The sequence below is a fragment of the Lynx rufus genome, unplaced genomic scaffold (assembly GCF_022079265.1).
Source record: "Lynx rufus isolate CCGP_SWC_20201006 ecotype Redwood Valley unplaced genomic scaffold, mLynRuf1.p SCAF_28, whole genome shotgun sequence".
Classification (NCBI taxonomy): domain Eukaryota; kingdom Metazoa; phylum Chordata; class Mammalia; order Carnivora; family Felidae; genus Lynx; species Lynx rufus.
In genome coordinates, this window is record NW_025814843.1 from 5,217,229 (window position 1) to 5,239,470 (window position 22,242).

The following is a 22,242-nucleotide window of genomic DNA, read 5'->3' on the forward strand; positions in this document are numbered from 1 at the left end:
TCGTTCTGTCAGTTTTTGCTTTATGTATTTTGAATCTCTGTTGTTACATGCGTGTATGTTTAGAACTCTTGTGTCTTTTGATGAACTGGTCCTTTTGTTTTTATGTAATATCATTCCTTACCCTTGGTAATTTTCTTTGTGCTGAAGTTTATATAGACCAATATAGCCACTACAGATTTCTTTTGTTTACTGTTTGCATAGTATACCTTTTTCTAGATGTTTGCTTTTTCCTTGCCTATATTACTATATTTATATTGAGTCCTTTAGGCTGCATGATCTAATCCCGTGTTTAGTTTATTTTGATATTTTTTGTCTTTTAATCAATGTGTTTCATGCATTTATATGTAAAGAAAAATATTAGTACATTAGGATTTTGATCTACATTTTAATTATCTTTTCTGCTTGTTCCTTTTTTTCCCATTCCTTTGTTCCCCTTTCCTGACTTATTATGTGTTACTGGACTGTTTTTGTATTCCATTTTAATTTATGTGCTATGTTTTTCACTACATCTCTTGGTATAATTTTTGAGTAGATACTGTCGTGATTAAAATATCCATCTATATTTTTCCACAGTCTACTTAGAGTATATATTTTACCATTTCTCTTTTTTAATGTTTATGTATTTTTAAGAGAGAGGGAGAGTAGGGGAGGGGCAGAGAGAGAGGGAGTCAGAGGATCTGAAGGGGGATCCATGCTGACAGCAGAGAGCCCGATGTGGGGCTTGAACCCATGAACCGTGAGATCATGACCTGAGCCAAAGTCTGACGCTTAACAAACTGAGCCACCCAGGCGCCCCCATATTTTACCATTTCAAATGGAATGTATCAATCTTATCACCATTGAGGTCCCATGACACGCTTCCCTTCGTCTTGCAAATGTCTTGTGTATTACATCTACAGTCATTGAAAAGCCACCATCAGAGAGTGTGTATAATTTTTAGTTTCAGGCATCAAGTATATTTTTAAAAACTTAAAGGATAGACCATTATGTTTATGCAGATACTTACCATGTATGTTGTTCTTCCTTTATGTCTTTCAAATAACACCAGGTCATTTCGTGGGTAGTGCAAACACCTTACAACAAAAATATTCCTGATTCATCCCTCCAGCCCCTTGTATTTTTGCTGTCGTTTATGTTACTTGTACATAAGTGCACGTATAATATATATGCATAGATAATCCATACATTGTTGTGATTATTACTTAAAAAACCCGTTATCCGTTACATCGATGAAGAATAGAAAAATACGTGTTTTATTTTACCTTTATTCATTCATTCCCTGATGGTCTTCCTTCTTTTACATAGATCCAAATTTCTGGTCTATGTTATTTTCCTTCTGTCTGAAGAACTTCTAACATGTTTTGCAAGGCAGACCCACTGGCTGATGTTCTGACCAGGCTTCTGTAGATTGTGGGTTTTTGTTTTTTTTTTAACTTTTTAATGTTTATTTTTTAAATGAAAAAAACATTTTTTTAATGTTTATTTATTTTTGACAGAGAGAGAGGCAGAACATGAGTGGGGGAGGGGCAGAGAGAGAGGGAGACACCAGAATCCAAAACAGGATCCGGGCTCCAAGCTGTCCGCACAGAGCCCGACGTGGGGCTTGAACTCACAGACAGTGAGATCATGACCTGAGCCAAAGTCGGATGCTCAACCGACTGAGCCACCCAGGGGTCCCAGAAATGAATTTAGAGAGAATAGAAAAATGGCGGGGGGGGGGGAGGGGGCACCTGGGTGTTTCAGTCGTGAAACATCTGACTCTGGCTCAGGTCATGATCTCATGGTTCGTGAATTTGTGAACTCGAGTCCCGCTTGTGGGTGAGCCCTGCTTCTCTCTCTCTCCCCTTCCTCCCTTTCTCTCTCTCTCTGCCCCTCCTGGGATTCTCTCTCTCTCTCTGCCCCTCGCTCACTTGCTCCCTCTCTCTTTCTCTCTCTCTCTCAAAAAAAAAAAAAAGAATAGAAAAATGGAAGATTTCCCATCTCTTGAGTGTTCAGATACTTCATTTCTGCTGCTTGGTACTTGATTTCTGCCCCTTGATACAGACCTAGGGGGCTTCTCCTGAAGACACCTGCCTTCACTGATCCACACTGGTTTCAGGTTTCCTTGATTCCACGTTGAAGGATCCCAGAAGAAAAAACAAAACAGAAATACACCAGTCCACATTCTAGTCTTTTCCCATTTTCCTGCGACTTAATTCCCCGAGTCCCTGACTAGCTACTCCCTGCTCTCTTTATCCAGATTTTATAGATGCTCTCAGGGAGAAAGTCAGGGTGGAGGGTATTTATCTCAGCTTCTCTGAAACCGGAAACACCTCTAGATTTTCATCACTAGCAAGCCCCTTCCCTCCACCAGTAGGATACTCTAAGTCCAGCATAATTTGGGACTCGTTTTACCTGCAATAAACTATCAGATGCAAGGATACAAGAGGCTGGGCAAAGTCTAGCCTGAGCAATAGGAAAATTTAAGAAATAAGGCAAACAGCTGTGCTGAACTTCTCATGGCAAACTGTTACATTTGGGCTGTAGGAAAAACAGCGATTATTCTCCACGTACAAAGTAGATATATATATATATTTTTTTAGGGAGTAACTCATTCTCCTCCCATTTTGTACTTAGAATGCATTATTTAGAACAGTCTCAATATCCATTTTAACCATACTTTACCTACATAAAGTTGTTAGGTATCTGATATCTTTGTTGGTTCTAGTTGGGGAATGCATTGCATCGTGATTTCATTCAAGTTTCAGCCCTTTTAGGAATAAGCGTTCTTTTTTTTTTTTTTAATTCTTTAACGTTTATTTATTATCGAGAGGCAGAACATGAGCAGGGGACGGGAGGGAGAGAGAGGGAGACACAGAATTGGGAGCAGGCTCCAGGCTCTGAGCTGTCAGCACAGAGCCCGACGCGGGGCCCGAACTCACCAACCGCCAGATCATGACCTGAGCCGAAGTCAGACGCTCAACCGACTGAGCCACCCAGGGACCCCAGGCAGGAAGAAGCCTTAATTCTATTGAGCCTATCCTTTGCTTTTCTGGTTTACATCACTTTTTCAGACATCCAGTGTGTTCATGCTCTTCCCTATTTTAGAGACAGGAAAACAAAGGCCAAAGATCTACTGGGTTCCCACCGAAAATTCTTCAAAGCCGGGCTCTGCCTCATTATCTTATCATCTGGTCTCCTGGAGAAGAAATGTGGCAGGTGCTGAAGATTTTGGCAAGCATGCCGTATGAGAAAAAAATTCCTAAACACAGAGCTTCTAAACACAAGAATAGTTATTATTATTTTTTTATTTTAGAGAGAGCGCTCACATGGGCAAGCAGAGGAGAGGGGCACAGGGGGAGAGAGAGAGAGAGAGGGAGCCCTTGCCCACATTCTGCATCTAACTCTCTGACACAACAGCCACATTAGCACTCCTGATACAATGTAACTGCTTCTGTCCTCTTGGTTTCCTTCAACCCCTTCTGGAATCCCCTTTCCAAGACCAAAGACCGGAGACCGGGGTGGAGATGTAAGAAGTTAATTGCCTCTGCTTCTAATTACCTTTTTTTTTTTTTTTTTCTCTCGAGGGCAATGGGTTAATTATCAAGACACCAACCACATGTTAGATTCCCTGAGTGAAAGACACTTTTCCTTTGACATGATCACACTGTGTTAATGATACTCATCGCTCCCAGAATACTGCTAAAATTATTGTCCCTGACCAGGTTGCTTACAGAAATATTCATCCAGGATAAAGCATTAACCACCCCCCCCCATTGCATATGAAACAAATTTTGTTTTTCAAACTGTAAAATTACTGAGCCAGAAAAAAAAAACACATTAATTAAAAATCGGAGCCAGCCCAGAACTACATTTAAAATGTTCCAGAAGTGGCAATTTAAAGAGTTAGAAAATACCACATTTCTCTATGTGCCTCCTGTACCAAATAAAACTGTTCATATTTACTCTGCAGGGCGGACCAGCGCTTTTTAAGGTTTGGTTTCTTAACAGCAGTAAAGGGAGTTTTAATCAACCCCAAATTGGCTTCAGGTCAACAAGGACAGAATTCAGTTTGCCAGAAGCACTGCTCAATGACTCAAGACCCCGAAAGCATGTGTTTGTGTCGCCCGGACATTCAGAGCCTGGGATAAAGATGGCGACCTCTAAATTCCAAGTTCCAATCAAGTGCTAATCATTAATACTGAGAACTCCTCAGGCAAATTCACCTTGAGGTACACAGGGAAGTGAATCTCACACCTGAGGATCAGAATCCCCTGGAGGGCTTATTAAAACACAGATGGTCGGGCTACCATCCCCAGAATTTCTGATTCACTAGGGCGAGGGTGAGGCCCCAGAATTTGCATTGCCAGCAAGTTTCCAACTGTTGCTAAGCCTGGTGGCCCAGAACAACACCTTGGAGAATCACTGATTTAAGTTAATGAAGACAGTTAGCACCAAAGATATGGTGCGATTACTTACCCCAGGGAAAATTGCATCCTTCGTCTGGAGGATGACGCTATATTTCCAGCTTTACGTTTTGCTTGCCTGTCTCCTTTTTTCCACCATGGACCTGCTATTTTGGCTGTATTATTGTTAGTATCCCATTGGTGGGGTGGGGGCTGTAAAAAAACAGAAAGGTGAACTCCAACTGCTTGAAGAAGTTGTTAAATAGATTTGTGTTCAGCAAACACGAGTTACTAGCTCACAAAGGTGAGGTCCAGGTGTTGAGTGGCCTTCGGCGTTGCTTGATCAGTGGCCCAATCATGTTTTCAAGGAACCACATACTTGACTTTCGTGTCTCTGCTCTGTAAGCCACAGTTTGGGTCTCATGCTAAGACTAGTTCCCTCTGTGGCTTTAGGATGGCTGGCGCAACGATCAAGCTTACGGGTTGTTTGCCCATGACCGTTGGGAGAGCAAGTGACTTCCCCGGGGCTCTTTTCAGAACAAAGAAAAGTCTTCCAGAAGTTTCCGGCAGGTCTCTCCTTCTGTCTTCTTGCCCAGAATTAGGGCACATGCTCATTCCAGAACCAGTCACTGGCATGGTAGATGGATTTACCTTTTGCCTAATCAGACCACTTCCTAGAACTGACAATGGCATCGGATTCTCCTGAGACCCATGGTATGCATGATTGTTGACGTACTTAGAACTGGTATTTTCCTGGGAAGAAAGAAAGGAGAATGGGTACCGGCCAGCAATTAACAGTGTTCATTATACTTTCTAAGCCCTTCTGAGAATAGATATTTTTAGAAAACTAGAAAGCCAACTGAAAAAAACTAAATTTTGTGTTTTTTCAAGGCATGAAATTTTTTCAGGGAAAGATTTTTCAGAAGTCGTTGGCCAATGGGAAAAGCAGAGGCAGCGTGGTGGGGCTAGATTTGAACCTCAGAATCTGCCGCTTATTAAGAATGAAGCCTAGGGGCGCCTGGGTGGCGCAGTCGGTTAAGCGTCCGACTTCAGCCAGGTCACGATCTCGCCATCCGTGAGTTCGAGCCCCGCGTCAGGCTCTGGGCTGATGGCTCAGAGCCTGGAGCCTGTTTCCGACTCTGTGTCTCCCTCTCTCTCTGCCCCTCCCCCGTTCATGCTCTGTCTCTCTCTGTCCCAAAAATAAATAAAAACGTTGAAAAAAAATTAAAAAAAAAAAAGAATGAAGCCTTGGTGGGGGGGGTACACCTGGGTGGCTCGATCAGTTAAGTGTCCCACTCTTGATTTCAGCTCAGGTCATGATCTCACAGTTAGTGAGATCGAGCCCCATGTTGGGCTCTTTGCCCACAGCATGGAGCCTGCTTGGGATTCTGTCTCTCTACCCCGCACTCTCTGCCCCTCGTGCACGCTCTCTCTCTCTCTCTCTCAAAAATAAATAAGTAAATAAAATAATAAAATTAGCCCACACGCAATAAATGTGTGCACACACCATGATCCAGGGAGCACGCCTTCACATGCATTAGTGTGGTAATTATATCCAACAAGGAATCCGAGTCCATTCTTTTGACCTCTTCTTCCTAGAGGAAGTTTGTTGGTGTCTAGTCGTCCATGAATTCTTCAGTTACCTAAACATTTAAACGTTGTATCAGAGTCAGATACGGAACTTTGCCAAGGCTCTATATCAAGCTCAACATTTGGAAATTTCCTGAGTCTTTGCTTTTCTCATAAATTGAGATCATCTGAACTTTGCCAATTGCTGTTCTAGTTTCAATGTGTGCGCACAGAGAGAGAGAGAGAGAGAGAGAGAGAGGGAGAGATGCATAAGAAAGAATGAGTCTAAAAATGGGACTTCAAAACAACAAGGAAGAGAGACACACAGCAAAAAGAAAGGGGGAAGAGAAAAAGAATCACCACTATAGATCAGACCCAGGTCGCGCGTTTGCAACTGACTCAGTTATTATCACAGATGGAGACAGTTCCAAGAGATCGAGCCCCTGTTGTGGTCCAGATCCTCTGTGCCCATTTTTTTCCAGTCCTAACAACCCCGAAAACTATATATTATCCTCATTTTATAAATTTTTTTTTCAACGTTTATTTATTTTTGGGACAGAGAGAGACAGAGCATGAACGGGGGAGGGGCAGAGAGAGAGGGAGACACAGAATCGGAAACAGGCTCCAGGCTCCGAGCCATCAGCCCAGAGCCTGACGCGGGGCTCGAACTCACAGACCGCGAGATCGTGACCTGGCTGAAGTCGGCCGCTTAACCGACTGCGCCACCCAGGCGCCCCAATATTATCCTCATTTTAAAGGTGAGACAACAGAAGCTGAAAGGTGAATTAAGTCTTCATTCTTTTTTTTTAAATGTCTATTTACTTCTATATTTTTTAAAAATTTAGTGTTTAGGGGCACCTGGGTGGCTCAGTCAGTTGAGCGGTCTGTGGGTTTGAGCCCCGTGTCGGGCTCTGTGCTGACAGTTCAGAGCCTGGAGCCTGCTTCAGATTCTGTGTCTCCCTCTCTCTCTGCCCCTCCCCTGTTCATGCTCTGTCTCTGTCTCAAAAATAAATAAACATTAAAAAAAAAAAAATTAGGGGCGCCTGGGTGGCGCAGTCGGTTAAGCGTCCGACTTCAGCCAGGTCACGATCTCGCGGTCCGTGAGTTCGAGCCCCGCGTCGGGCTCTGGGCTGATGGCTCGGAGCCTGGAGCCTGTTTCCGATTCTGTGTCTCCCTCTCTCTCTGCCCCTCCCCCGTTCATGCTCTGTCTCTCTCTGTCCCAAAAATAAATAAACGTTGAAAAAAAAAATTAAAAAAAAATAAAAAAAAAATAAAAAAAAATAAAAAAAAATTTAGTGTTTATTTTTCAGAGAGAGGGAGATCATGAGATCATGGCTTGAGACAAAACCAAGAGTCAATGCTGAACCAACTGAGCCCCTCAGGCGTCCTACATGCAGGATAACTTTAATGCATTTTCTCAATGTCACCCACCAGATACTGACTGACCCTGTGTGTTCGCTATCAAGGCTCAGAAGGGCAACGTTCTCATCCTTTACGTGGCGGCTGGTATTCTCACCGCCTACTCTTCTCCCCCATCCGCTCCTCCTGTGGTCCTTCTGATATCATGACCCACCTACGGGGGCTCCTTTCCACCTTCTCTCCCATCTGTCAGCCCATCTCTGCCTTGAGCCTTCCCCCTGCTGACTTTCTAAGTTAGCCCTCTTCGGAACCTTCTACCCTGCCATGTCCTTATCTTCAGCTTATTCGCTATCAAACTACCCACACACTCTCAGCTTCTAGATCAGTGTCTCCTGTGGCCTCTACAATTGCACAGTAACTTCTTGTTCCCAGGGTCCACCCTTCCTTCCTTCAGTCCTCACTGCTTCATCTTCAAAGTAAATTCACTGATCTGCATAAGATTCTCAGATCTCTTACGTTTACACACCCACTGGCCCAGTACCCTCCTCTTTTCTTTCCAGGCTGGCTACCCCTCAGCATATCCCTTAGCTGTTTTTCTAAATTCCCTGAGATGAGAAACAACACACCCACTTTTCTCTCCATATTTTGGCAATTCCAGGCTTCGTCCTCTAAAGAGAGCATGTATTTTTCCCCCGAGGGGTCATAGCCCTTTCTGCTTTTTGTGTACTTTTCCTGCCTTATCCAGTATTTTCCCTAAAAACACTCCGTCTTGGGGTGCCTGGGTGGCTCAGTCACTTAAGCGTCCGACTTCGGCTCAGGTCATGAGCTCACAGTTTGTGGGTTCGAGCCCCGCGACGGGCTCTGTGCTGACAGCTCGGAGCCCGGAGCCTGCTTGGGATTCTGTGTCTCCCTCTCTCTCTGCCCCTCCCCTGCTCATGCTCTGTCTCTCTCTGTCTCTCAAAAATAAATAAATGTAAAAGAATACAAAGAAAAAGAAATCAACTCCGTCTTTATGTATGTGTAAAAATGAGGCAGTTATTTGAAACTATCCAACAGCTGGCTGTGCAGGTGATATGGGGGCTTGGCATAAATCGTGAAGGGAGTGAAGAATTAACCACTGTCTATTCAAATCTTTTACCCCTTTTTTGGTTTGGTTGTCTTTTTACTGTTGAGTTGTAGGACTTCTTTATATAAAGGTCTGATAAGACCCTTATCAGATAGGCAATTTGTAAATGTTACCTCCTATCCTGCGGGCTTTTCCCTTTCTTGATGGTATCATTTGCAGCCCAAAAGTTTCTAACTTCGATGTAGTCTAATTTTCCTATTTTTCCCTTCTGTTGTGTATTTGCTGTTGTACCTAAGGGCACATAAATTACAAAGAGACTTAGGGGGAAAAACCCACTAGGATCGAAGTAAATACCATTAGAAAGATAAATACAACACAAGTATTTAAGAAAACGCGTAGCCAGTCACTCCTTCTTAAGTTCTGTTGTTCCCTGTGTAACTGGCTTCGTCACAGAGAACAGTGTCACCTGGAGTAATCTTGACGAGTGGCCTCATGCAGTGCGGAGAGCAGCTTGAGTCACACGGATGCCCTGAGTCACAGGCGAGAGCTGGTCCAGCCAAACTGTGCGGAGAGAGTTGCCATGGAAACATCCAGGTCTCCACAGTGCCCAGCCTGATGTCGGAAGTCCTGATAGTGGCTTTGTGGTTGCCTCTCCTTTCCCAAGAGAGGGCCCCTGTGCTGTTGCGGAATTTCTAAACCAGCCATTTTTAGCTACTAAAGAACCTTGCTTTTCAATAGCTCTCTCTGTCTCTTCTCCTTTCGCCCCACCTTTGGTGGCAGCCTGGACCCATATTTGGACCCATATTTTTCAGGCACTAAAGCACAGGCCCAACCGTATTTATTATCGAACATTCTCCTTGCACAAGAGCGAAAACATGGGCCTTTGATTCCTTTCGCCCCCTCTGAAACACCAGAACTGTTCAACAGCATCTTGAATCGGATTCGAAGTTCTGTGGTGGCTCAAAAAAAAAAAGGGGGGGAGATTATATCGGATCGTGTCCTTATTTTCTGACGAGAGGCAACAGGCAGGTTTACTTACATACAGAGGCAGCGCTAATGCGAAACTGAAGGCAAGAGTGATCACCGTACAGGGTCTTACACGGGTGGTTTTCCTCTAGAAGCCCGATCTTCCACCAGCACCCCTTCAGGTGTCCAGGTGACACTCTTGGAGTTATCGTTCTCTGCACCCCAGGTCCACTCCATTAGGAAATCCCGCTGGGTTTCTTTCCCTAATGTCTCCAGAACCTGCCTTCATCTCCCGCCTCCGCCGCTAACACCTAGCTGATGTCATCTCTTGCCTGGGTCCCTGCACCCGGACTTCCTGCTTCTCCTTGCCTCCCCCCACGCCCCCGATAGAAGCTAGAATGGCCTTTGCCATCTGAGTCAGAATGTCTCCCCTCAGCCCCAAACCCTCCGACAGCTTTCCACTGCAGAATAAATCTGTATTTCTTAGCCGTGTTGACGACCCCCCACCCCCATCCCCACCACATGACCTGTGTTTCTGAATCTTGCTAACTCTGCTCCTTCTTACTCGCTCTGCTGTATCCACACTGGCCCCTTGCTACTTTGTGGACAGTCCAAAGCGCTCTTGCCTCAGAGCCTTTGCCCTTGCTATTCCCTCTGCCTGGAATACTTTTCCCTTCACTTGTCACTTCCTCCTGCACAAATGTCACCTTAAAAAAATTTTTTTTAACATGTCTTCATTTTTTTTTTTTTTTTTTTTTTTTTGAGAGACCGAGAGAGACAGCATACAAGTCGGGGAGGGGCAGAGAGAGAGGGAGACACAGAATCGGAAGCTCGGACCCACCAGCCGCGAGATCATGACCTGAGCTGAAGTCGGATGCTTAACCGACGGAGGCACCAGGCGCCCCTGCACAGATGTCACCTTGGAGAGGCTTTCCCTAACCACCCTGTAGAAGAGTAACATTCGCATATTCCATACTCTGCTTTAATTTTGCCCATGGCACTCATCCCTGCAGGACCTAAGCTTATTTATTTGTTGTCTGTTTCCTCCCACTAGGAATATAAGCGCCACCAGGGCAAGAATGTCTGTTTACGCTATATGAGTAAATTACAGCGCTGGGATTGAGAACGATGTCGCCGCAGTCCAACTACCTCGGCCTGAATCTCAGTTGGATCAGCTGGTGGACTTTGGTAAGTTAATATTTAGCTGTTTTTGTGCCTCCGTAGCCCCCTCTGTAAAATGGGGGGAGCAAATCAACGATTACGCCTGCATCATGGGATTGTTGTCGTAAAAGAGGCGATACGGGAGAAGTGTTGAGAGCAGCGACGAGTGGAGAGCAAATGTTCAATAAATGAAGCTTAGCGCTAGCCATTGTGGATGATAATGTACACGGTTGCGTATCAATCACCTTGTGAAGCAAAAGTAGGACTGGAGAGGCACGTACATTAAGTAGTTTTTAAGAAGCTGAACAAGTGGAGGCACCCGGGTGGCTCGGTGGGTTAGGCATCCCACTTTGGCTCAAGTCACGCTCTCGCGGTTTGTGGGTTCGAGCCCCGTGTCGGGCTCTGTGCTGACAGCTCGGAGCCTGGAGCCTGCTTGCGATTCTGCAGCTCTGTCCCTCTCTGCCCCTCCCCTGCTTGTACTCTGTCTCTCTCTGTCTCTTAAAAACAAACATTAAAGAGTTGAACAAGTGAATAGCAGTAAAGGAAAAGGGAGAAGGTTGGATTCAAAACCAGCCCCAGGGACTCCACTGCACCATGAAGGGGGCTGTATCTGTGGCTTTCAAAGATGTCATTATTGCCAACAAGTCAAGGTGAACTTGGGGCTGGAACCTGAAGAATGTGATTTACCATTTCCCAAACTCTGTTCCATGGAACACCAGCCCAAGAACAGGCTCCCAGGAAAACATGGTCAAATAAGGTTTGAGAACACTAAACACTGTATCCCTCCTTAGATATTCACAGCAAAGGTCATCATATTAGAGGCTCTGTGAAGTCCTCCTGTAAAGGGTCCCGTTTAACTGTCTCACGTGTTCTCTTTAAGAATATATTTAACTATAGGGGCGCCTGGGTGGCCCAGTCGGTTGGGCATCCGACTTCAGCTCAGGTCATGATCTCACAATCTGTGAGTTCGAGCCCCACGTCGGGGCTCAGAGCCTGGAGCCTGCTTCGGATTCTGTGTCTCCCTCTCTCTGCCCCTCCCCTGCTCATGCTCTGTCTGTCTCAAAAATAAATAAAAATGTTAAAAAATTTTTGTTTAAAGAATATATTTAACTCTAGAACTCTTTGTGTATGTTATGTCTACCAACAATCTGCAGAGATTATTTGGAAAAACACCAATGTAACAAAATTGACCCAAACCAGGTGTTGGCTGCTGGTGGGAGGTGAGTCAGACCAGTGGGGGCTGATATCTTGAGGACGGAAAGATCTGCCCAATTGGGGCAGCCAATTGGAAACCAACCCAACAGCAGGAGGCCATGGGAACGTGCGTTCATGAAAGAGTCTAGAATATCATGGTGGTAGGAAAATGGAGGCCCAGACAAGCAGCAGCAACATGACCAACAGCACCGAGGAGTGACCAGAGGTAGTGCCTGGGTTTTCTGACACCCCGTAGAGCTCAGCAACACGAAATCTGGCAGAGGGCCATATGCTAATGTTCAAGGAGGGAATGAGAATGCCAGGGGCTGGTTGGTAAAGGAATCTCAAATTTAAGTGTGAGGCTCAGGGATGGAACCATGAAAACAAGCCGTGAATTCATCTCTAGGGACCAGAAATGCTCCTGCAGAATTTGGCAAAGAGGCAAAATTGATCCAGACAAGGGTAAAAAGTGGGCTTGGAATTTCCAGAAGCTTCGCGTCAAGGAGCAAAGTGAGAGTCTAGCGATGCCATGTAGAGAAGAAGACTAAATGTGACCCCTTAAATCCTGCATGATTTAGAATTCATGGTCACAGACCTGAGCTGAGCCCACAGGTGAGAGCCAAGAGGCTGTGACTATGGGAAAAAGACGTACAAGGATCAAGGCGCCAAGGTGGTCATTACAGAGTGGAAAGTCAACACATCCGTGAGGCATATTCCTATAGCAGGTGGCTAAGGGTCCACGGGTATGCCTCCTTTTTGCATCCTATGCCTCGGACCCCCAGCTGAGTGCTGTCTGCACCACAGCAGATTGCATCTCTGAGCTAGCTGGCATCCCACGATGCACTTTGCAGCCCCAAGGTTGGATTTACAGCCTGTGGCACCCAGCAGGGTAATCACCCGCCTGTTTGGGCTGTTCTGCACCATTTCCTAGGGACAGACTCCCCTCCCAGAGCGGTTGAGGTACTTTGGCACTCTAAGAATGCAACTCTATAGACTTGGTTGATGTCCAAGTTAAGTTTTTAAGCAAGAGAACTTGGCATTAAATTACCCCGAGTGACTGTCATCACTCTGAAGCCAGCAAAAGTTACTCTGCTCAATAAAGTTTTGAGAAATATGTTGAACCTTGGGCAAATTTATGATTCTCTTTTCTCAACTCATGGTTAAGACTATTAAGCCAAAGAATTTTTCCCTCTGTCTCTGCTGGAACTAGATAAAGCTGTTGCCCTACCATTATATTCCAAAATATCCAGTTAGGAAATGTGGCCGGCATTTCTTTAAAAATTTGTATTAGATAAAGCAGAATGCAATTAACATGGAATAAGGCAGACATTTAGCAAATTGCTGTGAGAACAGGGAGAGGAAAGAATGATTCTGTTTAGAATGATAATCAAGGAAGCATTCATGGAAGAGTTAGGCTTTGAAAGGTAAAGAAAAGAATAATGCATTGCTGATTTACTTGCTGGCCTCCAGAGGGTTTCAGTCTGGGGAACCTATCTCAGGGGGATCTCAGAGAGAGTTAAAAAAGAGTCGCTTTGCTTTTAGCTCTAATATTCTGGCCCCGAGTTAATGACCACTTAGGTAAGAATGAGAGCCATTACCGGGTTCTACTCCTGAAACCAATACTACATTGTATGTTAACTAACTTGAATTTAAATAAATAAGTTAAAAAAAAAAGAAAGAAAGAAAGCAGTTCTTTCATTTCTCTTAGCTTTGAGCTTCCTTGGGGGAGGGCCATAACAAGCATTTTGCTTTGTTTTCCTTTGTAATGTGGAGGAAGACTGAAAAGCCAGAGGGTCAACTCTAAAGACTGTGTGCAAATGTTGATGGGGATTGACATCATTAAGCCCGTGGAAGGGAGGGGTTGCAGATTAGTGCAGTTGCAGAGGAAGAATCAATTGACCTGGAGAAGAATGTGGCAAAAGAGCCTTGTGTGCCTCGGGAATGGGGGTCCTCTTGGATGCAACAAGCCAGAGGTCGCAAGACCTCGCATGAATGTGGTTTGGTGGCACCTTGAAAGCCCGGATGGAGAAGATAAAGGCCTGCGAAACTGACTAGGAAACACAAAGACCATAGACAGTGAAAGCACATTAACTCTCAGGGGCATCAGATACCAGAATACTCTAAAGACCAGACTCCTCCCCCATTTTTTTAGACCCAACAGAATAGGGAAGAAATCTTCCATTGTTACTTGATGTTGAATTCCATGTGGAGTCTGGCGTGTGAGGGCTGTAAACCAGATTCTAATCCGATTTATAAAAATGAAGAAATATTACAGTTTTCCACATTGAGTATCATGGGAAAATTCATGACTGTCATACTTCAAAATCTGCAATGGTACATTAGAATTCCGTATCTAATTTCCAAGCTATTCTGCTGAAAGCGTCTTCAATTTTTATATCCATCTTGTAGTCATTAACAGCTATGTCTTTGGAATCAGAAAGAAGTAGTTTGAATAATAACTGTGCTTCTAACATGATTTATAAACAAAAGTCACTTAATATTTTTGAGCTTCAGGTGCCTCCTGTGGAAATGGGGATACCTACCCAACAGGGTTATCATGACGTTAATTGGATAATCCATTTCTGAAAAAAGAGCTTAATTTCTTAGCCGGCACTTAGGATGCCTTCAACAAGCGGTAGCTTCTGTGATTATTTTTGTGCTGCTGGGGTTGGGACCAGGAGTCTGGTCACCTAGGCTCTATCAACACTGGGACAGGAGCTTGGGAAAATCACCTGCATGTCAGTGTCCCCCATCTTTCCACCTGAGACACTTGGGAATGACAAATGACCTCACGCCATGCTCAGGAGGGAAAGGGTAATCTTCCTTCCCTGGTGGGATTTATTCCTATTTCTGGAGGGAATGTGAATTCAGGATAAGCTGTGGTCTAGGTAGCTCTTTTGCAAGAGGTAGGAGAGAATTTCTACTTCTCAAATGTCTATTTTTTTAATGTTTATTTTTGAGAGAGAGAGAGTTTCACAAGTAGGGGAGGGAAAAAGAGAAGGGACAGAGGATCTGAAGCAGGCTCCATGCTGACAGCAGAGACCCCGATGAGGGGCTTGAATTCACAAACCATGAGATCATGATCTGAGCTGAAGTCGGATGCTTAATTGACTGCCTGCCACCCAGGCGCCCCTAATTCTCATTTGCTAACGTGCATACAAATCTTCCGGTGTTTTAGAGATTTTATCTTTTTAAGTACTCTCTCCGCCCACTGTGGGACTTAAACCCACGACCCCAAGATCGAGAGTCACATGCTCTACCAACTGAACCAGGCAGGCACCCCTACATCTTCTGGTGTTTTAAAATACAGTTTATTAATAGAACGTTTGAAGTATTGTAAGGCCAACGAATCAGGAGATGACTGCCATCAAAAGAATGGTTTATTACTCACAGTTCCCCCGAGAAGGAGGTAGTACACCATGCTGTGGGGGACATACCCAAGGTCAGTCACTGGTCAGAGAGAGAAGGGAGAGCTGTGGCTAGTTTTAGGTGTTTCCTCAGAAAGGAAGGGGTGAACCAGGGTAAAAAGGCTTACACTTAGTTAGGTAATTTCAGTGGTCTCTGGGGCAAAGGGGCCATCCCTAGTTGTCTGGTACCTTCTCCCCTAGTGCAGTGATTAGAACAGTGGCCTGGAGAATGAGAGCCCCATAAAGAAGGTGGTTGGGGTGCGGGCTCTGGACTGGTTGGTTTGTAACTGAAAAGCAAGCTTGGGGGCGAGTTGCCCATTCACTTTGGGAATTGGCTAGCCCTGGGAGGGGCCCTCCAGGCTCTGCAAGCCCCCAGATGTCAGAGCATCAGAACTACAGAAAATAAAAGACACCATTAATACACCAGGGAATCTTATTAAAACACAGAATTCTGAGCCTCACGACTGAGATTCTGACTTGCTTGGCCTGAAGATGAAGCTTATTTGTTTGCATTTCTTTTTTTTTTTTTTTTAACGTTTATTTATTTTTGAGACAGAGAGAGACAGAGCGTGAGCGGGGGAGGGGCTGAGAGAGAGGGAGACACAGAGTCTGAAGCAGGCTCCAGGCTCTGAGCTGTCCGCACAGAGCCTGATACGGGGCTTGAACCCACCAACTGCGAGATCATGACCTGAGCTGAAGTGGGACACCCAACTGACTGAGCCACCCAGGCGCCCCTCATTTGTTTGCATTTCTGATCAGCCCCCAGGTGACCCTACATGCGGCTGGTTTGTGGATTATACTCTGAAGGAAGATGAGCGAACGGCATTGTTAGCACCCCAGAAAACATACTCTGAGTAGAGGCGATCTGTTCTCCAACAGCTCCCATCCCGGATGAGGATAGCAGAGGGAAATAGATCCTCACGCTGCCCCCGCTGTGCACAGAACCGGGTGAAAGGGTCTGGTTACTAGAGGTCTTCGTTTCAGCTCTTCAAATGTAGAGACGTTAAGGTCAAATTAAACATGTTGGTGGTCTCAGTATAATTCAAAACGATTGAGCCTGCCCCCCAAAGGCACTTAGGCACTTAGCGGGAAGGAGAATTCCATTAGTTAATTGACCACCAACCATTCGGAGAACTTCCCCTATGCGAAGGAGTGGACCAGGTGCTGGGGAGATTTTATTTTCAGTTTTACTCAAACATAACACAAAACCTAAGTGCACAGTTTAATGAGTCTTGAAAAGGCAAGGCATGTAACCACAACCCAGATCAAGGAATAGAACATTCACCAGGGCCACAGAAGGCTCCCTGATCCCCAACCCTGCCAGTTACTGGGCCCCCAACAATCCTGACTTCTATCACCAGGGATTGGTTTTGCCTGGTTTTGAACTTCATGTGAATTAAGTCGTAGAGTGTATATGCTTGTGTCTTTTGTGTCTGGCGTCCTCCACTCCACACTGTGAGGTCCATCTGTGTGGTGCTTTGCACAGTCATGGTTCATTCTCATTGCTGTGTAGTTTTCCATTGTGTGAATAAACCACACTTCTTCCAACCTACTGGTGGTGGACATTTGCGGGGGGGGGGGGGGTTCTATTTCGAGGCACTGTTATGAGTATTCTTTTTTTTAAATTTATTTTAATTTTTAATAAATTAACTTATTTTTTAAGTTTATTTACCTCTTTTGAGAGAGAGAGAGTGTGAGACTGGGGGAGAGGCAGAGAGAGAGAAACCCCTACAGGCTCTGCACTGTCATGAACCCTGAGATCATGACCTAAGCTGAAACCAAGAGTCAGATGCTCAACTGACTGAGCCACCCAAGTGTCCCAAATTAATTTATTATTTTAATTTTTAGAGAGTGGGGGAAGGAGCAGAGTAAGAGAGAGAGAATCTTTTTTTTCAATATATGAAATTTATTGTCAAATTGGTTTCCATACAACACCCAGTGCTCATCCCAAAAGGTGCCCTCCTCAATACCCATCACCCCCCCTCCCCTCCTTCCCACCCCCCATCAATCCTCAGTCCGTTCTCAGTTTTTAAGAGTCTCTTATGCTTTGGCTCTCTCCCACTCTAACCTCTTTTTTTTTTTTCCCCTTCCCCTCCCCCATAGGTTTCTGTCAAGTTTCTCAGGATCCACATAAGAGTGAAAACATATGGTATCTGGGGCGCCTGGGTGGCACAGTCGGTTAAGCGTCCGACTTCAGCCAGGTCACGATCTCGCGGTCCGTGAGTTCGAGCCCCGCGTCGGGCTCTGGGCTGACGGCTCAGAGCCTGGAGCCTGTTTCCGGTTCTGTGTCTCCCTCTCTCTCTGCCCCTCCCCCATTCGTGCTCTGTCTCTCTCTGTCCCAAAAATAAATAAAAGTTGAAAAAAAAAAATTAAAAAAAAAAAAACATATGGTATCTGTCTTTCTCTGTATGGCTTATTTCACTTAGCATCACACTCTCCAGTTCTATCCACGTTGCTACAAAGGGCCATATTTAGTTCTTTCTCATTGCCCTGTAGTACTGCATTGTGTATATAAACCACAATTTCTTTATCCATTCATCAGTTGATGGACATTTAGGCTCTTTCCATAATTTGGCTATTGTTGAGAGTGCTGCTATAAACATTGGGGTACAAGTGCCCCTATGCATCAGTACTCCTGTATCCCTTGGGTAAATTCCTAGCAGTGCTATTGCTGGGTCATAGGGTAGGTCTATTTTTAATTTTCTGAGGAACCTCCACACTGTTTTCCAGAGTGGCTGCACCAATTTGCATTCCCACCAACAGTGCAAGAGGGTTCCCATTTCTCCACATCCTCTCCAGCATCTATAGTCTCCTGATTTGTTCATTTTGGCCACTCTGACTGGCATGAGGTGATATCTGAGTGTGGTTTTGATTTGTATTTCCCTGATGAGGAGCGACGTTGAGCATCTTTTCATGTGCCTGTTGGCCATCCGGATGTCTTCTTTAGAGAAGTGTGTATTCATGTTTTCTGCCCATTTCTTCACTGGGTTATTTGTTTTTCGGGTGTGGAGTTTGGTGAGCTGTTTATAGATTTTGGATACTAGCCCTTTGTCCAATATGTCATTTGCAAATATCTTTTCCCATTCCGCTGATGCCTTTTAGTTTTGTTGGTTGTTTCCTTGGCTGTGCAGAAGCTTTTTATCTTCATAAGGTCCCAGTAATTCATTTTTGCTTTTAATTCCCTTGCCTTTGGGGATGTGTCGAGTAAGAGATTGCTACGGCTGAGGTCAGAGAGGTCTTTTCCTGCTTTCTCCTCTAGGGTTTTGATGGTTTCCTGTCTCACATTCAGGTCCTTTATCCATTTTGAGTTTATTTTTGTGAATAGTGTGAGAAAGTGGTCTAGTTTCAACCTTCTGCATGTTGCTGTCCAGTTCTCCCAGCACCATTTGTTAAAGAGACTGTCTTTTTTCCAATGGATGTTCTTTCCTGCTTTGTCAAAGATTAGTTGGCCATACGTTTGTGGGTCTAGTTCTGGGGTTTCTATTCTATTCCATTGGTCTATGTGTCTGTTTTTGTGCCAGAGAGAGAGAATCTTTAAGCAGGTTCCACGCTCAGCACAGAGCCCGAGGTGGGACACAATTCCAAGATGCTGGGATTATGACCTGAGCCAAAATCAAGTCAGACCCTCAACGAACTGAGCCACCCAGGGTCCCCAATGTTACAAGCATTAAAAAAAATTTTTTTAACACTTATTTATTTTTGAGAGACAGAGTGAGACAGAGCATGAGCGTGGGAGGCGCAGAGAGAGAGGGAGAACATAGAATCTGAAGCAGGCTCCAGGCTCCAAGCTGTCAGCACAGAGCCCAATGCGGGGCTCGAACCCACGGACCATGAGATCATGACCTGAACCAAAGTCGGACGCCTAACCGACTGAGCCACCCAGGCACCCCTGTTATGAGCATTCTTATTCGTGTCCCATAGGGACTGTTGGGTATATACCTAGGAGCAGACTCTGTGCATCATGAGAATTTGTATTTAGCCCAAACGACTTCCAAAGCGATCAGGCCAGCTTACACGTGCATCAGCAATGAATGAGAGTTCCGGTCGCTCCACATCCTTGTCAACATGTACTCTCAACAGCCCTTGTCATTTTAACGATTCTGGTGGGTGTGTTGTGGTATCACGTCTTGAGTTTTTAATGTGTACAGGTGGAGAATGTTGGCAAGGAGAATACAGTGAACGGGAGTGTGGAGGTGAGGAACCTCTAGCCATACTAGGGCAGCTAACCTGGGGGAAACGTTTCCGTGGATGAGAAATATCTTTCAGCAGGAGCTGCAGTGGGACAGGCCGTCAGTGCTCTCCTCCGGGTATGTTTGAAGCAATGCTTGAAGCAAGAGGCTAAAAACGGGAGAATTAAGTAGAATGTGAGTGTTGAATTAGGCATCCGGAAACTGCAAACAGAGAATCCACATATTCATAAGAAAGAAAATTCCTGAGCTTTCGCTATATGTTAGAAGCTGTGTTACCTGGATACTGTGGATATGAAAGTAAATAATGTTCAGAAGAGATGAGTAAGGTTGGGGCGCTTGGATGGCTCAGTCACTTAACGTCTGACTCTTGATTTCGGCTCAGGTCACGATCTCCCGGTTCCTGAGATCAAGCCCTGTATAGGGCTCTGTGCTGATCGTGCGGACGGAGCCTGCTTGGGATTTTCTGTCTCCCTCTCTCCTTGATCCTACCCCACTTGCACTCTCTCTCTTAAAATAAATAAAGAAACATTTAAAAAAAGAAGAAATGAGTAAGACAGATAATAAAGCATTGTGACAAATTCTCCAACAGAGCTTCCTACAGCCTGGAAGCAGGCTATCCCTCATTTGGCCTGGTAGGGCTGGGAGTACTTCCCTAGGAGGTGACATTGGATCCGAGTGTTGGTAAATTAGTGGTGGTTCATTAAGAAGGTGATGAACAGGGGCGCCTGGGTGGCGCAGTCGGTTAAGCGCCCGACTTCAGCCAGGTCACGATCTCGCGGTCGGTGAGTTCGAGCCCCGCGTCGGGCTCTGGGCTGATGGCTCAGAGCCTGGAGCTTGTTTCCGATTCTGTGTCTCCCTCTCTCTCTGCCCCTCCCCCGTTCATGCTCTGTCTCTCTCTGTCTGTAAAATAAATAAACGTTGAAAAAAAAATTAAAAAAAAAAGAAGGTGATGAACAGAGAAGCATGAGCCATGGTTCGAAGAGGTGGAAGGTTATGGGGATGTGGTTGGAGAAAAGTCCAGTCGGTTTGCACAGATGTGCGGGAGTGGGTGAGAGCAGACTGGGAGCAGCCTTGTAAATACTGCTGAGCATGAACGAGCTGTGGGCAAGGAGAAGCCGCCGAAGTCCTTCAAAGGGGGCCGCCGAGATCCCTTGGAAGGATATGGCGATAGCACGGGCCTCGTGATCTAAGGTAGGCGGCGGAGGAAATAAAAAGAAAGCGACAGAAGTGACTTCAAAGAAAATACGGCTCAGGTCTCCTCTGGCAGAGCAAAAAAATCCTCATTTCTTGGGAACCGGAGAAGTGCTCAAGGTGATGATGTTGTTCTGCTGGGATGGGCCCAGTCCGAAGGTGATTTTTCAAAAGCAGCTGCTCTAAGTGTTGGTTAAATGGTGCCAAGGGATTATTCGCTGGACACAGGTGCCATGTTCAATGTTACTCGTCTGTCAATAAAGGCAGACTCCGGGTGCCGGCTGGATGCTGGATGGCAGCCGGGCACCCCTGAGACACGAATCCTGTTAGCAGATGCGTCTCCCTGCTTTCGTCTGGGCCTCCGCTGCCGACTTCAAAGAGGAGCCTCAAGTCCTCGGCTGCCGCTTTGCCTCTCGATCATTGCAGCCATGGCTCCTGCCCGGGTGACCCAAATACACCCTTCCCATCGTTTGAGATGGTTCCTACACACTTTCCCCCCTGCGTTTTGTTTTTTTTTTTTAAATATACATTTTAATGTTTATTTGTTTATTTTTGAGAGAGAGAGAGAGCATGAGTGGGGAAGGGGCAGAGAGAGAAGGGGACAGAGAATCCCAAGCAGGCTCCGTCCTGTCTGCACAGAGCCCAATGCGGAGCTCGAACTCACCAACCGGGAGGTGATGACTGAGTCAAAACCAAGAGTCGGAGGCTTCACCGACTGAGCCACCCAGGTGCCCCTTACCCTGCGTTTTTAACACAGGAAAGGAATTTTTAAGCACTTAATCAATTTTTGATTAAATAATAAAGGCAATTACGTACATTTTATAAAAGGTATGTAGGAGGAGGTGGTCGTGACAAATGAATTTCTCTTACCTTCCTTTCTCCAGTCACCTGCTTTCTCTTCCCAGTGCAAACGCTATTACCCTCTTTCTCTTTTTGTTTTTTTTTTTTAATTTTTTTTTAAGTTTATTTATTTTTGCAGAGAGGGAGAGAGAGAGAGCGAGCATGAGTGTGGGAGGGGCAGAGAGAGACAGAGACACAGAATCTGAAACAGGCTCCAGGCTCTGAGCCATCAGCCCAGAGCCCGACGTGGGGCTCGAACTCACCGACCGTGAGATCACGACCTGAGCCGAAGTCGGACGCTCAAAGGACTGAGCCACCCAGGCGCTCTCTTTTTTTGTTTGTTTTAATATAATTTATTGTCAAATTGGTTTCCATCCAACACCCAGTGCTCATCCCAACAGGTGCCCTCCTCAATGCCCATCACCCACTTTCCCCTCTCCCCCACCCCCCATCTTTCTTGTGAATCATTTCAAAGATGTTCTACGCAATTACAAACATAGGCCTATGTGTTTTTTTGGTTTTTTACACTTATTTATTTATTTATTTATTCTTTTTTTTTTTTTTTTTTAAAGCATAAAGGATAGCACATCATACACCTTGCTCTCTGCCTTTTTTACACCCTGGATATAGTTCCCCATTATTCCTTTTTGGGAAGGCTGCATGGTATTCCATTCATTTATTTGATCAGGACTTTTGGCTGATAAAGAGACTTTTGGCTACGATAAACACTGTCCCAGTGAAGCAGTGAATATCTTCATTTCTTGAGAAGACCTATTTACAAGACAAATTCCTAGAAATAGAACCGCCAGGCCACCAGGCAGGAATATGGAACATTTTGAGAGATTTTACCAAATTATACTTTATAGGACCTGTTCCAATTTTTCCTCCTAAGGAAAGTCTGCTTTTTTTTTTTT

The 22,242-nt window shown here is 45.2% G+C and overlaps 1 non-coding gene across 1 annotated transcript; it reads right to left on the minus strand.

Annotated features, from left to right (window-relative positions):
• Positions 1-14,905: 14,905 nt before the first annotated feature.
• Positions 14,906-14,978, minus strand: TRNAE-CUC (transfer RNA glutamic acid (anticodon CUC)). Its single transcript has one exon. It is a non-coding gene; the product is annotated as a tRNA-Glu (tRNA).
• Positions 14,979-22,242: the final 7,264 nt, after the last annotated feature.